Source organism: Bubalus kerabau, chromosome 9 (assembly GCF_029407905.1).
Source record: "Bubalus kerabau isolate K-KA32 ecotype Philippines breed swamp buffalo chromosome 9, PCC_UOA_SB_1v2, whole genome shotgun sequence".
Classification (NCBI taxonomy): domain Eukaryota; kingdom Metazoa; phylum Chordata; class Mammalia; order Artiodactyla; family Bovidae; genus Bubalus; species Bubalus kerabau.
In genome coordinates, this window is record NC_073632.1 from 110,306,890 (window position 1) to 110,322,889 (window position 16,000).

At 51.3% G+C, this 16,000-nt stretch overlaps 1 long non-coding RNA gene across 2 annotated transcripts; it reads left to right on the top strand.

Moving 5' to 3' along the window:
* The first annotated feature begins 10,141 nt into the window (after positions 1 to 10,141).
* LOC129620252 (uncharacterized) lies at positions 10,142 to 13,739 on the top strand. 2 transcript variants are annotated; one of them, XR_008698458.1, is made up of 3 exons: positions 10,142 to 10,345; positions 11,275 to 11,440; positions 11,624 to 13,739. It is a non-coding gene; the product is annotated as an uncharacterized LOC129620252 (long non-coding RNA). The 2 variants fall into 2 exon arrangements; XR_008698459.1 differs by having other exon boundaries at positions 11,792 to 13,739.
* The last annotated feature ends 2,261 nt before the right edge of the window (positions 13,740 to 16,000 follow it).

Consider the following 16,000-nt stretch of genomic DNA (forward strand, 5'->3'; position numbering starts at 1 on the left):
ACCTCCCCCAAACAGCCACAATGCCCAGGCATCCCACAGCCCTACTCAGCCACCTCACCGTGGCTTTGCCTGCAGGATGGAAGCTCACGTAGACGCAACTGAGATAGAGCATGCCTGTTGTCTCCAGCTCCACCTGTGTGGGGGGTCCCCCCAGCTTCGAGTGCGGTGTGGTGTTTGCAGCCCCAGGCCCTGCACACGGGCCCAGACGAGGGCGTGGAGTTGCGCCGGGCCTGGAGGGGGCAGTGTCACAGGGCGGGGTGACCAGTGGCCTTCCCTGAGGGTCACCATGGAGACCCTTTTCTCCCTAAGACTGTGAACCAGGCGGGAATACGTGTCCCTCCCAGTTCTGTTCAAGGCAGCACGAGCCAGTGAGCTAAGCAAAGAATGGAAATACAACTTACACACACTGGTAAGGCAGCCTAAAATCTGCCTTTATTTGCAAATGACATGACTAAGTACATAGAATATTCTAAGGAATTGCTGCAGAAACCTTCCAGAGGTATGGAGTAATTGAACAAAATTGTAGGATACCAACAATACCAACAGAAGTCCATTATATTTACATACATTAGCAATGTAAAAATTGGAAAATAATTTTTTAAAAAAATCTTGCATAAAAGCACAAAAAACATGCTTAAGGAGAACTTTAACAAAATAAGTGCAAGATCTAAAAAAAAGAAAATACAGTACATAGCTGAAAGAGACAATAGATGATTTCAACAAATGAAGAAATAGAAACAGTGTTCATGGGTTGAATGAGTTAATAATTTCTCCCAACTGATCCATAGATTTGATGAAATCCACACCACACACACCACACAAACAAGCACACATGTATGTATTTGTGTGTGCATGTTTCTGTGTGTGTTTCTATGTATGTATTTTTTGTGTATATTTGTGTTTGTATGTATATATTTGTGTGTGTGTGTACTCATGTGTGTGTATATGTATTTTTTGTGTATATTTGTGTTTGTATGTATATATTTGTGTGTGTGTGTACTTGTGTGTGTATGTGTTTTTTGTGTATATTTGTGTTTGTATGTATATATTTGTGTGTGTACTTGTGTGTGTGTGTATTTGTGTGTATATATTTGTGTGTGTATGTATTTTTTGTGTTGTGTTTGCATGTATATATTTGTATGTATATATTTGTGTGTGTGTGTACTTGTGTGTGTGTGTGTGTACTTGTGTGTGTATGCATTTTTTGTGTATATTTGTGTTTGCATGTATATATTTGTATGTATATATTTGTGTGTGTGTACTTGTGTGTGTGTACGTGTGTGTGTGTGTACTTGTGTGTGTATGTATTTTTTGTGTATATTTGTGTTTGCATGTATATATTTGTATGTATATATTTGTGTGTATATATTTGTGTGTGTGTGTACTTGTGTGTGTGTATGTGTGTGTGTGTACTTGTGTGTGTGTACTTGTGTATGTATTTTTTGTGTATATTTGTGTTTGCATGTATATATTTGTATGTATATATTTGTGTGTATATATTTGTGTGTGTGTGTACTTGTGTGTGTGTACGTGTGTGTGTGTACTTGTGTGTGTGTACTTGTGTGTGTATGTATTTTTTGTGTATATTTGTGTTTGCATGTATATATTTGTATGTATATATTTGTGTGTGTGTACGTGTGTGTGTGTGTACTTGTGTGTGTGTACGTGTGTGTGTGTGTACTTGTGTGTGTGTACGTGTGTGTGTGCTTGTGTGTGTGTGTGCATGCGCATGCAGGTGTACCTGACCTCCAGCACCCCCTCGGGCCCCATCGCAGGGCTAGACCCCACCACGCAGTCAGGAGTCACAGGTGACTCTGAGGGTCGAGGGTTTTAAGAACGACTAGAAGAATCAGACATGGGGACGCCCTGTTCCAGGAGCAAAGTAACTTTCTGCTGCATCCTTTTTCTCTGGATGGAATGTGGCTTGTACAACTTCATGCGTCTATCTGGCTGCCTGGGGTCTTGGTTGCAGCCCTCGGGCCCTCCCTTGCCGCACACCAGATCTTTTGCTCCTGAGGGCAGACTCTTCGCTGTGGCAGGCAGGCTTCTTTCTCCAGCTGCGGCTCCGGGGCTCAGCTTTTGCCGTGGACTGGCTCTAGAGAGCACAGGCTCAGGAGCTGGGGCACTTGGGCTTAGTTGCACCTGGCCATGTGGGGTCTTAGTTCCCCGACCAGGAATTGAACTCGAATCCCCTGCGTTGCAAGGTGGATTCTTACCCACAGGACCAGGAGAGAAGCCCCACCTTCCACTGAATTCTTGAGACGGAAAACACACACATTCTTGCCATTGCATGACACTAGAATTACTACAGAATTTCGGACCAGATTTCTTTTTCTTATTTCCCTTTTCCTGCACGGTTCTTTGAATTATGGGGGTTGAAGGTGATGAGCAGGAAACTGGTGACAAGGCCAGCCGGGCCTCTGGCTTGCTCTGGTGGGCGCCCCCAGGGCCAGCTGACAGGCGAGTGGCTTGAAGCAGGACCGAGGGGCACGCCTGCCTGGGTCCCTGGCAGGGTCTGCAGGATCGGGAGGCCGTGACCACAGCTCCATCAACCTGGTCTGCTCGCAGGAAAACAGGGACGAAACGGTCCTGTGAATCCCATGAGATAATGCGACCCGACCGAGTCCCGGGAAAAAGCGCTGATGATTTCAGAAATCTTTCTAAAAGAGGCAGCCTTAACCCACGTGCGCATCAAAGCCTGTGTTCTGACCATACCCGCCAAAGACTTTCAGAGGCGAAATGCCGTGAAAACTAAAAAGCGCTTCACTTCCACTTATCTTGCTGCTCTGAGAGGTTAAATTCTTACTTTCTCCCTTTCTCAACAACCTGAGAAATTTTTAGCTCTGCCTTATGTAAATATTAAGCCCAACTGGGTCTTCCTAATTAGACCAGCCTCTGTCCCTCGACCCCTCCTCCCCAGGGCCACCCTTTCTTTAAGGGGGGCACTGTGCACTGAACCAGCTGCTCTGAATTATGCATGCTTCAGCCGGGAGGTCCGGCCAGGCCTGGACAAAGGGATACAGCGGGCTAGCATCTCACTTTTGTCTGTGCCTGCTGTTCTTTGTGAGGTGGCATGGGAAAACCCTAATGAGGCTGCCCGGCGGCTGCAGAAATTCTTGTCAGATAAAGAGGCGGCCCTCCCTTCCACCTGGTGAGCCCCAGAGAACACGCAGCCCCCCGCCCTCGCTCAGCCCCTGCCACGGCCCTATTTGGTATCCTAGGCAACGGAAAACCAGAGGAAAACAAGGTACCACAGGAGGTAAATCTGATGTAAGAAAAGGCAGATTAGACAGCGGCATCGGGAGGCACTCCAGTCTAGGAGGGGGTGGGGGGAAGTGGCTCCATCCTCCCGGGAGGGCGGGGCGGCAGCTGATGGACCGCCTTCAAGGTCAAGGATGCTGCACCCTTCCCCGTTACTGAACACTCCCTGGATGATGAGCTTAGTTTTAACCCCTGAGTCATTGCAGATTCACCAGCTACGGTGGATTGAAACAATAACATCGTTAAAACTGACAGGGAGGCAGAGTCCTTCAAAAACATGAAATCTGCCTGTGAGATAAATGGAAAAAAAACATGACATGCAGTCATGGGGTCCCACCAGCAGCTAAGCATATGCGCTGTACAAACACAAATGGGAAATATGTGTTGAGCAAGGTAAGAAGCTGGGCATCCACCGGGTGCCTCGCGGAGGGTTTAAGGGCTGACGCTCAGACAGAAACCACTGTGCCGCTGTCCTGCCCCCCACCCCACCCCTGGGGGACAGAAGGCCCCTCGCCCGTTTCCTGTGTCGTCACTCCACCTCCTGACGCAGGATCCCGCCTGCATCGGCCGCCTTCCCTCCCAACAGCCTCTGCGCCCAAATGCACAGCGATTCCTGACAGGCGCGGAGTCAGTATTGAAAAGCAAGTCATGTTTTGGATTATTGTGGCTTTGAGGCACCAGACAATGAATTATTTCCTGCCTGGCCTGGAACCCTCGGCGCCTGGGGTGGGAGTGTTTTCAGGACAGGGAAACAATAGCTGACTGAGCCCCGGGGAGGAGAGGACCAGGCTGTCTGCTCCACGAAGTGAGTCAGAGAAAAGGACTGGGGTAGTCATTCTGCACCCCTCTAATGCAGGCGCCTGGCGGAGGAAGTGGCAACCCACTGCAGGATCCCTGCCTGGGAGCTCCCATGGACGGAGGAGCCTGGCGGGCTGCAGTCCGTGGGTCGCAAGGAGTTGGACACAAAGGAGCGACTAAACAACAAAAGCAAAAGCTCAGGAAACACACACATCACGTGTTTTGAGGCACGTGGACATTTTTGTTACCAGGTAGAAAATTGTTATAATCTGAAAGATGGATTTTCACTGGGGGGAAGGGTTTGCATTCTGTCAACAATCCCTGTACCTCATGTCGACAGAAGGACAAAGAAATCATGTCCCGCACGCACCCCAGCTCAAGCCTGCGGGGGGCTCCACACCCTCCTCGTGCTAAGTCCCTTCAGTCGTGTCCGACTCTGCGGTACTATGGACTGCAGCCTTCCAGGCTCCTCTGGCCACGGGATTTCCCAGGCAAGAGTACTGGAGTGGGTTGTCATTTCCTTCTCCAGGGGATTGTCCTGACCCAGGGACTGAACCTGTGTCTCCTGCATCTCCTGCACTGAAGTCAGAGTCTTTGCCACTGAACCATCAGGGAACACTCAACAGATGCTGTCTATAAGCTTAACTTTTGCATAATGGCCCATCTCTGGGAACCTTGCTTCCAATACCTGGGCGTTGAAGTAAAATACCTTTATTTAGCTCACAGGAAATTTCCCGACCAGCCCACCTGTGAATAGCTGAAGGAAGAAGAAATTATTAATAACACATTCCCTCCAGGGGCTGCCCAGAACCAGGACTTAACTCCCTCTTCTTTTAGTATAAAAGAGGCAGGGTGGATCTTCAGGACACAAGTCCACCATCTTCTCGGTCTGCTCTGCTGGCTTTCCGAATGAAGTTGCTATTTCTCGCCTTGACCACCTGTGTCTTTGTTGACTGGCCTGTTGTGTGATCAGCAGGAGGATGGTCTTGGGCCTGGAAACAATTACATACCCAGCCTAGCACGGAGTAAACTCCGTTAGTATCTGTCCTGCAAAAGGTGACAGTATCGCTGGGATTCTTCTTCCAGACTCTGCTCTTTCCAGCTACTGACTCACCTCCGGCCACTCAAAGGACACCAGATCCTGAAACCAGCCCCACACTCTTGCCTGAGGCAGCATGATGCTTGTGGAGTGGTTGGGAGTTCTTGACCAGATGGTGAGGCAGAGGGCGGTGCTGGATCTCACCAGGTGGGAGGACAGCCATGTCCCATCCTACAGGGCCGCAGGCAGACCCAGCTCCGCAGAGAGTCAAGTCCCCCTTCGAAGCCAAGAGCTCTGCTCTTAAGGCCCACAGGTGAGGACAAGCCTGGGGCCCGTGACGCTGATCTCAGGAGCTGGGGCACCTGCCAGGCTCTTTCCAGCATCAGCTCTTAAGGCCCACAGGTGAGGACAAGCCTGGGGCCTGTGACGCTGATCTCAGGAGCTGGGGCACCTGCCAGGCTCTTTCCAGCATCAGCGGTAGGTCCTCACAAATCTATCGCTAATGAGTTCTTCTTAGTCCTTCCTGACCCTGTTCAAGGATTCAGCTCTTCAATCCATGGGGTGTCTCCCAAGGGCCAGAAGCCGTGTGGCTGTCTTACACTGTCTATTTCAGTCATGCTCTAATAGCACCCCTCTCCTGTCGTGAACATAAATCCTCGCATTCTATCTGTATCCAGAAAACCAGCTTCTCTTCACTTTGGGCTCACTCCAGAGCTCAGGAATCCTGCTCACTCTTGCCGTTCCCCTCCACCATCCCCGCCATCCGCAACGACCCTCTTCTCCACGTCTCAGCGCGTGTTACCTCCTCCATGGTGTGGATTCCTCTCCACGTGTGTTTCTGGTGAATCTTCTCCATGGGATCCAGGACTCACAGGTGCAGAGACCATGGCTGGCTCGGAGGATGGACTCAATGCCAGCAGCCAGCACAAAGCCTGGAACGTGAGAAGTGCTGGCACGTGTTTGAAGAAAAAAGCACTGCGAATTTTCCTCCTGTACAACCTGAGGGTAAATTTTGTTTGGTTCCCCTCTGTGGCACACACCTATAAAAAATTAGCTGGACCTTCATGTGGTACTTAGATGTACTGTGTTGCTTCCACTGGCTTTTAACAAAGTGTCTTAGATGACCACAGGCCCCCCGGGGACTTTTGGTTTTAAATATTTTACCACGATTTCCCCAAATACTAGCTGTTATTCACTGCTCCGCACACTCTGTCTTAGATATTTTCCTTCAGCTTCCATTCAACATCTTTGAAGATTACAGCTTGGACCATAATTATTGGTGGTTCTCTTTTTCCTCATGCATCTTTCATCATTCTGTGGAATTACTAATTGCATCTCATGGGCAAATCCCGCATTTTCCTAGAATCTCAGCAATCCAGGAGTGCGCTCCAACCCTGCTCTGTTGATGATGATCCCTGAGCCGGTGCAGGAGAAGCCGGCCCGGTGATCGTCAGGCACGAAAAAACCAGATTGGCTTTAAGAGAAGAGTTTCCAAGTCAACACCCTCCTGCAGCATCCAGATCTCAACAGAAGGGCCTGGTGGTTTCAGGCCAAGCACTCCTGCCCTGAGACCCCCTCGGGGATGGCACATGGGTCCTTGTGCAGAGCAGCACTTTGCGGAGAAGGAGGTGGGCCGGGGGTAGGGGGGAGCGGGATGTGGAAAGAGGTAGGAGGTCTCCGGGGAAAGTTGGATCTGTGGGTCAGCGTGATACCCAAGCGAGGTCACAGCACACGCCTTGGAACATAGGCCTGTGTAGAACTGAAGCCAGCCCTGCAAGGGCCAAGGAAAGGAGTCCCTGGCTGGTCATTCGACTGCCTGAGCTTTATCATCTTGGGAAACTTTGCGATGTTCTCGGGCGGCCTGCAGCCCTAGCTTTGATCAGTGGAATCATGCGTAAAAGAAATGAATGGTTCTGACTGCGTGCGTGTTAAGCACACAGCACGTAGAACAGATGTCATAGTGAAAGGACTCGTTATCAGTAAGCGGTTGCAACTTTTATAAGAAAAAAGCGGTGAGTGGTAAAGCTGAGGAAAGCAAATGTGTGTGTTCATGTAGATACACATGCACACACATACACACGTATCTGTTAACATATATTCACGGGAGAAAAGAGCATAGTGTAACATACGGCTGCAAGAGCTGCTAACTTCACAGCACAGATGGGAACCCAAATCGCCTCTCTCCCTGAGTTCTATTAGAGGCGCAGTCTAATAGAACCGGGGCTGACAACACCACACAGCCCGTGTGGCTCACAGCACTGCCCCAGGGGCAGGAAACGCTCCCCACACCAGCCTGCACACGGGAGGAGCCACTTCCTCTGAGGTTATGTCACGTGACCATGGGACATCGTGCCTTCCTTCCCTCACTGCCGGTAAGGAAACGAAACGTACAAAGGTCTCATGTTACAGGAATTCACCGGTTTTTCAGAAATAAGTCCACCCAGCTTCTGGGACCAACAGAATGACTTCTGTGGAAATCTAGGGAAATTTAAGCAAGTTTCTAATATCTGTGCAAAGTTGCTTCAATCGTGTCTCACTCTTTATGACCCCATGGACCGTACCCTGCCAGGCTCCTCCGTCCACGGGCTCCTCCAGGCAAGAACACTGGAGTGGGTTGCCATTTCCTACTCCGGGGGATCTTCCCAGGGATGGAACGCTAACATCTACATACTGAAGTAAACACGCAACAAGCTCTGTCGCACTCACAGGGCAGTCGAGGATTATTTGGGAAACTGCGGGAAAGCACTTTGGGAAAAGCACAGACCCAGCCCCACAGATGGGTCCCCGCCACCCCAGACGGCAGCAGTGGGGACAGAGAGCGCCGGCGTGTCTGCAGGAAAAGGAGACCGCACTCTGTGAGACCCGAAGCCAGCGAGACCTGGCAGACCCCGCGACTCTCTTGTGACCGAGCCTGCCGGAAGGCCGGCCCACTGAGGACTGGCGTCTCGTCATCCGACCTGGAGAAGGGGCATCAGAGCAGAAGCGGGCACCTGCCCAGAGCCCATCTGGCACGGCAAGTGCCTTCTACCCTGGGCGTGGGTGCTCACCCTCCACGCCCCCAGCGCCCCGGCAGCCGGCAGAGCCACGGCGTGTTGAATCCAGTCGTGTCCTGCCCTGAGGACGACCCAAGGGGAAGACGCGGATGAGCACACGGCCAAGGGCAGCGTTCCAGACCCTCCCCTCGAGAACGGCCCTCCACGCCTTGCGTGGTCGCAGCAGAAGGCACATGGTCCCAGGGCAGGGCCCCTGATGGCATCTCTGCAGCACGTGCTCCTGCAGGACTGGGGAGTCCTGGGTGAGGTCCCGCCGCTGCTGAGGCTTAGAACACAAAGTACATCTTCCCCTGAAAGCTGGGTGACTTCCTCAGGCCGGAACCCCCAGTGGAGTCCCTGCCAGGAGCAGGGAGCCGGCGCTAGGAGGAAGGGGTGGAGATGCGGACAGTCAGGAAGAACGGGGGGCACCGCCACGGGAGGCACAACACGGTGCCCGGGACTCCAGCTGCGGCCCTGCTTCCACGGGAGCGGCCATGTCCTAAGGGTCCCGTGCTCGGTCCTCCCCCACCTGCCGCAAGTAGGCCCCTCCTCACCCGCAGGCCCTGGGGCCCACTGTGAGCCCACTAACGGGATTCACTGTCAGAGCGCTGAGCACTCTCACGGGGACACATGGACTCTGGCCGTTCCCTGCCCTGAGTCACCGGGACTTCGTCCGCCCCTCTCGATCAGCCCCAGGCATTGGCGGCAGGTCGGCTCGTGCTCCCCCAAAGATGTGCCCAGGTCTTAATGCCCAGTACCCGTGACTCTGACCTCAGTTGGAGATGACACCCTCACCGAGGCCACCAAGTTAGGGATGTCAAGAGGAAGTCCTCCTGGATTTGGGTGGGCTCTTAATCCAGCAGCTGGTGGCTGTTAAAAAAAAAAAAAAAAAAAGGGAGAGGAGAGTTCAAGCCACAGGGACACAGGAAAGATAGTGCGTGGAGATGCAGACAGGGATGGGCGGGGTGCGTCCTGGGTCGGGGACTGCGGCCGCCGCCAGGGCCTGCAAGAGGCAGAGGGCTCCTCCACAGGGCCTCTGGAGGGAGCTCGGCCCTGCTCACCCCCTGGCTTCAGAGTTCTGGCCTCCAGAGATGTGGGGGCTGTGACTGTGTGGCAAGACGCCAAGGTGGTCACTTCTGTGGCTGCCCCGGGGTCCCTGCAGCAGTCATCCTGCATGGGAGCTGGGAAGGCCCACAGTCACGGCCGTGTCCTGTCCACAAGCTTACCTCCCACCCCTGTGCTCTCCTCACTAACACATGTGAGCATGCACTCACACGCGGGCATGTACGACACACGTGCACACACCTAGCGTCCAGGAGTCTGCACCTCAAAAGCTCAGCTGGCCCCAGGAAGGCCGCTGTCCCGCAGAACCGTGACTTCACCCCTACTCAGGTTTGCTGCCCTGCCCGGCCTCGTCCTGTAAGTTCCCAGATGGGATCAGACACGAGGCCCAGTGACCTGTCAAGGAATACGTGGTCCTCCTTAAGGCTGTCCTTGGATGAAGCTGGAGGGGATGCACCCTCCCCCCAAGGAGGAGGGCGCCCCGCTCCTGACCCCTGGCTGCCTTTCTTGTTCATCCTTCTCTGTACCCAGTCATCTCACTTTGGAACGCACCATCTGTTCAATGTTAGCAAAGGTCAAAAATTCCTATTTTCATGTCGTGTGTCCAGCTCTTTGTGACCCCATGGATCATAGGGTTAGGGTTAGCTCTGTCCGTGGGATTCTCCAGGCAAGAATACTGGAGTGGGTGGCCATTCCCTTCTACAGGGGATCTTCATGACCCAGGGATCGAGCCCAGGTCTCTCGCAGTGCAGGCAGATTAACACCTGACCCACCCGGGAAGCATCTCGTTGCTCGTTAAATAGGGGAAGGCTGGTTTCTCATAGCAAAATGCTTGCTGTTCTAAGTTAAGAGGGATTCGAGACCCAGCAAAGTCCAAAGACGTGGCTCAGGCACGGAGCCGAGGCTTTCCTAGCTCTTTGTGCTTGTAACAAGAATTGCAGTAAGTACCCGAAGGGCGCGGCGCTGCGCTTCCCTGACCGGAAGCCCAGGCTCAGCCGGGAGGCCAAGCTGCAGAAGGACGTCTGGAGTTCAAAGGCAGAGGGTGAGGCCAGGGAGGAGGCGGCCCAGCAGGCAGAAAGGAAAGGAGCCTGCTCTGCTGGAGTGTGAAGCCAAGTCCGGGCTCCTCCTGCTGCGAAAATAGCAGTTCTTACAGGTATCAGGGAAAATCTGTTCAGAGCTATGATGCGTGTTTTAAAGCCCCAAAAGGAGGAAAAATGCAGTTTTGAGAGGAGGGCCAGGGTTTGGGGAATTTAGTTAAGAGAAGAATTCCATGAGCAAACACGGCTAAGTTACAAAGTCCACAGAAAGGTGGTTGGAGCCAATTCAAAGATATTCCAGAACAAGATATGCAAGTCACTGAAAAACGTAGGCCTTTCAAGTCTAAAGTTTTATTTAGCGTCTGGGCTATATAAACAAAGCTAGTACAAATGAAAACCTTTTTCAGATATACTTTCAACACAGGCTTGGATGCCAATGAACACATCATTGTCAGCGACACAGCGTCTTCAAAACAGTGAAGGAAGCAATGGATTTTTAGCACAATTCACAGGAAAGCGGTTAAGCTCCTGACTAATTGCTGGCTTTTGCTGCATTTGATCTGCCCGATGACCTCTGAGGCAGTGACCTAGTTGAAAAAGTTAGCCAACCAAAAAAGGAAGGTAAAAACAGAGCGTCAGGCTAAATTAACTCACCCTCCTGGAGACGGGGATTGTAGTCTGGAGACTCGAGCTTGAGAGAGAAGGTCTGGAGAGCTATAAACTTCCACTGCGGAAAGCAAGGCGGGCCTCCCGGTGTGGGAGGAAGCTCCTACGGTCACAGGTCACAGGCTGTGCTCACCCACCCGAGGGAACACTCAGAGGTCCGGCTGGCCCTGACCGTCCCTGGAAGTTTGGGTCCATCTGAACAGGGTTCCCAGGATGAGCCGTGGGGGAGAGGGGCAGAGACCACTAGCAGCGGACTCTGAATTGGGATCCAGAGGGTCTAGAAGCCGTGGCTGGGCTGAGAGAGACCACCAGGGCCTGGAGGAGAACCTCAGCCTTGCCTCTGGGTCCCTCCCCAACTGCCGTCCCCCTGCCCCCACAGGCACCAGCACTTTCCCGCGGGTCTCAGGAAACAACCCCAGACTGTCGGAGCGAAGCCAGCTGGGACCTGGAGGTGCAGACCCGGCTCAGATCCCCATGTGACACTTAGCCCCTGCGTGGCCTGGGGCCCAGCCTGCAAGCCGCAGGGGTGACATCCCTGAAAAGAGGTAACTTCCACCTTCAGTCACCAGGGGGCAGTGGCAGGGAGCTCACACTCCCAGCTCTAAGGCCCCGCCTGTGTGGTGACGTCACGAGGTGTGAACGTACAAGTCAGCTCAGGATGCTGCTGCTGCCTAACAAAATGCTATGGATGGGAGGGGGCTCAAACACTGAAATGTCTGTTCTCCCAGCCTGCAGGCCTGGAGTCCAAGAGCCCAGGGTCTTCTCACCGTCCTCCCCCTGCGTCCAGACGTCCACTTTCATAGGGGCATCAGCCTTATTGGATCAGGGTGATGACTTGCCTTGGATGGACGGCAGGCCAGGCTCATACAAAACCCCTTTGCCTCTGTTTCTCCCAGCATCTCCCAGCAGGGTTCCTGGATGCCTCCAGCTTGGAACTGGCTCCCCAAGACCCTGCCAAGAGCCAGCAGACTTCTTCACGTGCTGTCAATTCTGGCATCAATGTGTTTTTAAGTAGAATTCAAGTTCATACAATGGAACTAACCGTTGCCCCGAGTCATGACATTTTCCCGCCTTCCGTTCATGCTTGTCTCTCCAGCCATCTTATATTTTATTTATTCATTTATTTGGTGTTAGTTATTTGATTAACACCCAAGACGTATACGACTGGAGCAGAGGACTGCCACCCTGCAGCTCACATCTGTGTTCCCCCATCCCCACCCCTCTGCTCTCCACCCCCAGCTGCCCAGCTACAGGCAACGCTGTCCTGAGTCTTGTCTGTGGTTCTCCTGATGTGTTCATCCAACAGCGTTAGCAGGATGTGTGTGTGTCTGAGGAGGAATGTTTGGTTCCGATTTTGTTGCCTGTGTTCTTTATGTTTCAAGAGCTGTTCTTTAAGTCACTACTTACTAGAGTTTAGTCTCTAAACCGCAGCAGCTGGGAACCTGGAACTCATGCAACTCATGAAAATTCTCGAGCGGTCCCTCCCCTGCCCCTCCACCCACCCACGAATCAGACACTGTGGTGTGTGGTTCTCTGACCACTAATGAGGGCGGCGACCTCTCAATGTCCTCGCTGAATGTTGTGTTGTCTCTGCTCTGAAATGCTTGGCAGAGCTTTGCCACTATTTTTTTTCTTGCTGGGTTATCATTTTACTATTGCTTTTAGTTCTTTATATATTCTTGACACTGATTCTCAGTTAAAGTGCACAGAGGATATTTTCTTCCTTGTAGTCTGTGTGTTCTTTCTTGATGTGGCTTTAAGATGAACAGACCTTCTAATTTTCATATAATCAAATATATTTTGTTGTTGTTGTTGAGTCTTATATAAGAATTTCTTCCTTACCCCCAGGATAGGAAGAAAGAAATACACTTGTATGTTGCACTAAAGCTTTAAAGGATTTGCTCCAGACGTGTCCTAAAACCACCTGGAATTGCTTTATAGGCCCTGTAAACTAGGGATCCAAGGTCATTAGTTTTCCCACATGAATAATCTCTGCTCGGGACTCTCTTCTTTCTCTGAACCACGAGGACCCTAAGCTCCTATAGCTGTGGATTTCCAGTTTCCACACTGTCTTCCCCTCAATGTCAGTCAGTCTCTAAGTCGTGTCCTTTCAACAGCTTCATAATAAATACTGGTGTCTGGTAGTCGGGGCCCCTCTCCCTGCATGTGTTGACTATTCCTGGGCCTTTAATATTTCATAATTCTTTTTTCTTAGAAACAGCTTGTAAAGACCCACAAAATACCCCGGTGGGAGTTTGCTTGGGTTTTCATAAAAATGACAGATGAATTTTAGGAGAATTGCCATTTCCAGTGTTACATTGCAAACTTCCTCCAGAAACCTGACTTTTCAGGTCAGTGGGCCCCCCTCGTTCTCAGCCTCTGCCCAGGCTACGTCTCTCCTGTATTTCTCAGCTCTCTGCCTTCCTCGTCTCTCCCCTCGCAGCCCAGCTCAGCCTCCCCGAACCCTCTCTCTGGGCTCCGGCCCACGGGACGACTCTGTCTACTAAGACGGAGCAGCACTGCTGGAGGAAGTTCTCTTGGGTGTTAGCTGCTCTGATGGTTTGTAAATTGGTTCCTGATTCCCTGTAAGATTCTTTTTTTAGTAGGGCAATTTATTTCCCTTTACCTTAAACATTTCCCCCAAATTACTGTAATTCTCAAAATAGGCTCTTATTTTCTGTAACCATAGCAAAGAGGAGGCTTAGCAGTGACTTCTGAGCTTTCTCAGTGTCCACGCCCCACGGGGGTCCAGCTGCCTCCTACTGAATCTTTGTCCCAACTCCAGCCCGGGGAATGTGTCCAGATCATCACTGTCAGAGATTCTGAATCTGAGATGAGGCCCTCGTTCATAAACAGTCAGTCTCCTTTTATCCCGTCCCCTGCACGGTGTGCTGTGCTGCCCTCGGTCACATCAGTCGTGTCCAGCTCTGTGTGACCCCATGGGCTGCAGACCACCAGGCTCCTGTGTCCGTTGGATTCTCCAGGCAATAATACTGGAGTGATTTGCTGTGGCCTCCTCCAGAGAATGTTTTCGACCCAGGGATTGAACCCGTGTCTTTTTGTGTCTCCTGCATTGGCAGGTGAGTTCTTTACCACGAGCACCAGCTGGGAAGCCCCTTCTACAGTACACATAAAGTAATTCGAACAAACAATTTCATGGGTCAGTTTCACTGCAATAAAAATACCGTAAAGGTGACCCATAATTTTTGTTTCTGTTTGAGACAGTCAAAATTAGTAAATGTTCTATCTGGAGTCACTGATTTTGTTTCCAAAATAAACGCACCTACTTTCTGGGTATCATTATAACTGATCTATCCAGGATCATCCCAAGTCATAAACGTGAAAGATGCAGCCACATGTAGGGCGTCAGTGGGCTCAGCGGGCTCAGCGGGCGTCCGTGTTTTTGGGGTGCAGTTAGTGGACCATGATTGAAGTGCAAAAATGTCACTGAGCTTCCTTCAATTCAGAAATAAATTATTTTCGTGGGGGAGAGTTGTGGATTAAAGACAACTCCTGAGAGTCTTAAGACTTGAATGTTCATGTAATTCCTGTAGTGAAAAAAAATCTCATTTGAATCCTTGTTAAATTTTGCATCAACAAGGATGGTGTGGAGTAAAAAGTCATCCTAATGCTGCAAGGATCACTAACTATTAAGCTGTAAAGTGAAAGTGAAAGTCAAGTCCCTCAGTCGTGACCGACTCTTTGCGACCCCATGGACTGTAGCCTATGAGGCTCCTCTGTCTGTGGGATTTTCCAGGCAATGGTACTGGAATGGATTGCCATTTCCTTCTCTAAGGGATCTTCCCGACCCAGGGATCGAACCTGAGTCTCTTGCATTGTAATTAAGCTGTAAGGGTTTGTTAAATACTCTAATAAGACACTAAAAATTGTTTAATCTCATAGAATTCGATGATTCAGAAACATCATCACAATCTCAGAAATGTACCTCAGTGCAGTGTATACGCCCGAGGCACCTGTCAGGCCAGCTCTGTGAAGACCCACAGGTGGACGCGGCCAAGCCCTCCCCGCCGGCTTCACGGCGAGGCGGCTCTGGGGCCTCCTCACTGATACTGTCATCTTTGCACCGCAGTTAGCCACGCCCCCTCTCTTTCTGATGGTCTGGATTCCGCATCAGCAAGAGCATTGATCAGCAACGAGCCTTGATTTATGGAGCAGGTTGCTTACCTGTCGTGCCTCAGTTATTTATCTTCGCGAACACAAGGAGAGTCGGTCTGACCTTGACAGATCGAGTAAGAATACCAGGCGCTTTCCCAACGTCTGAAAGTCCATGAGGCCCCCGGGCTTGTGTAGGGATGGACTGTCTGTCCTGCAGCTTCGTGGAGCAGTCAGCAATCACACCCTCGCTTTCCCAGAGATGATGGCTGGAGCAGGACAAGGAACCCAGATGGAAATCAAGGAGACACAGAAGGAAAGTTGCTGCTGGACCAGAGAACAAAAAAGATGGGCTGCAGAAATGTCTGTCCAGAAACCACGTTCACCTACTGTTTGACAATAAGAACCCTCTAGTCTGTTTCAGCAGAGAAGGCAATGGCACCCCACTCCAGTACTCTTGCCTGGAAAATCTCATGGATGGAGGTGCCTGGAAGGCTGCAGTCCATGGGGTCGCTGAGGGTCGGACACGACTGAGCGACTTCACTTTCACTTTTCACTTTCATGCATTAGAGAAGGAAATGGCAACCCACTCCAGTGTTCTTGCCTGGAGAATCCCAGGGATGGGGGAGCCTGGTGGGCTGCCGTTTATGGGGTCGCAGAGTCGGACACGACTGAAGTGACTTAGCATAGCATAGTCTGTTTCAGAAATCACGGAATACGGGCAGAAGCTTGGTGGGACACTCAGGGGACAGTCTCAGGGGTAGAATTCCCACTGCAGTGAAACTGCAACCACTGTGCCTTACGCTTGATGCTTTACCCCAAGGTAGCAACACCTGTGGCCGTATTTGTGGAGATTCACATCCCAGCTCCTCTGGATTTTAAATATTTGGTTTATTTTCAGACCAATCCTCGAACGCAAGTCTGGAGTTTGGGGTTTGGACACTATACTCTTGGAAGAGCATCTGTAAAAGATACAGTTGCCTGGTGGAAGC